This window comes from Corylus avellana, chromosome ca11 (genome assembly GCF_901000735.1).
Source record: "Corylus avellana chromosome ca11, CavTom2PMs-1.0".
Classification (NCBI taxonomy): domain Eukaryota; kingdom Viridiplantae; phylum Streptophyta; class Magnoliopsida; order Fagales; family Betulaceae; genus Corylus; species Corylus avellana.
This window is the reverse complement of record NC_081551.1, coordinates 6,265,976-6,267,798: the sequence shown is the minus strand read 5'-3', so window position 1 is coordinate 6,267,798 and position 1,823 is coordinate 6,265,976. Positions and strand designations below refer to the sequence as shown.

Sequence of the window (1,823 nt, the reverse complement as noted above, 5' to 3'; positions counted from 1 at the left end):
GAAAATACACTTTACACTCTTAAATTTTCACCTCATTTGCTTTGGTCTTCAATAGTTAAAAATTTGCAATGTACCCCAACAAAGTATCAAAACTTTGCAATGTGACCCATCCGTCAATAATTTATGTTTTTTCTAACAGAAATGATTGAAAATACCTAATTGCCCTTATACTTAAAAAAGTAAAAATAAAAAGGCAAAAAAAAGCAAAAAAGCAAACAAATTTTGGGGATGGCCCGGCCAAATGGGTGTGGCGAGGCAACACCCCCAAATGGCCAAAGGGGTGGCTGTAGCCATTTTTTTTTTTATTATTTGTTTTTTTCATTGGGGATTATTTTGAAATTTTGTAAAAAAACTACAGGGCAATTTTGGAAAGTAGAGACAAAAAAATGTATGTGCGCCACATGTGCGAAATGTTGAGTCAAATTAGACGGAAATGGGTAACCGATGGATCACATTGCAAATTTTTAATACTTTGTTGAGGTACATTACCAATTTTTAAATATTAGAGACCAAATTACAAATAGAGTGAAACTTTAGAAAAGTAAAGTGCATTTTTCCCTTTAAAAAAAATGTAAACTATTTTACGAAAAACAAGGGAGTGTTGTGGTTGACCAAATTTTCCAAACATACCCAAACACAAAAATATATTGAAGATATTTTAGGTCGAAATAAATGGCACCTTGAGATGGTATTCGATGTCCTATCCCAAAACTCAAAAGAAGGGAGGAGAGTTGTAAATATAAACATAATATTTTTAAGAGAATAACTTTACTCGCGGTGTAAATCAGCTGTTTTACATTTTCTAATAGAAAGTAGATATCTTAGGTTAAAACATTAAAAAATAATATAATTATTTACACAAAATAATTTTCAATATCTTGATAAAATACCTAATAGACAAAATATCTATTGATAAAGCTACCTGATCCACCATCTTAATCAATTTTGGACACTTCGATGTTAAGGACTTGGAGGTAAGTGAGGGTTCCATGGTGCGTTGGGTTAGAACTAATAAAAAAGTTCATGAAATTGTTGTTTTTACCTAATATATCAAAATTTTATTAAAAAAACCGTAAAAATCTTAATAGAATCGGCTCTCAATATTCAAAACTTGAGATCTCTTCAAGATGGGATGTGATAAGCTGAATGCCTAAACCGATTGTGTTGTTACCAATAGAAAATGAATTGATTTTATAAAAAGCCCTTTTTTTATGCGGACTCAAAGCCCATTTTCAATACAATGCAGCCCAAGGACAAAGCTAGGCACCCAACCCTAAATTGGAATTGGGCCATAATTGTAAATTTTTTTTGGCCCTATTTGGTAGAAATTCAAATAATAACAACATAAAAGTTGGACCATTTCTACATATTTTTCTTGTAAAAAAATGTAGACGAGAGCATGTTTGGATTGCATTTGAGAAATAGAACTTTTAAGTCAAAAAATGTTTTTGGGCAAAAACTTTATTTTTAAGCCTTTGCCAAAAGTACTTTTGACTATTTTTAGGCTTTTTGGACACTTAAAAGTGCTTTTAAGTATTTTACTAAACGAATAATTTTTTCTTCAAAACAGATTTTTTGAGTGTTAAAAGTACTTTTAAACCCCTCAACTGCAATCTCAAACAAGCCTTGAGGAGATTTAGAGCCTATTTGGGATTGCATTTAAAAAATAGAGCTTTTAAATCAGAAAGAGTTTTTGGGCAAAAACTTCATCTTTAAGCTTTTGTCAAAAGTGCGTTTTGGCTATTTGTAAGCTTTTTAAACCGTTAAAAACGCTTTTCATTTTTTTTTACCTAACGAGTACCATTTTTTTTTTTTCAAACAGA

The 1,823-nt window shown here is 30.7% G+C and overlaps 1 protein-coding gene across 1 annotated transcript in view; it reads left to right on the top strand.

Moving 5' to 3' along the window:
* LOC132165342 (probable cinnamyl alcohol dehydrogenase 9) overlaps positions 1–1,823 on the top strand; it is a 58,342-nt gene that overhangs the window by 30,784 nt on the left and 25,735 nt on the right. The gene's annotated exons all lie outside the window — the stretch shown is intronic.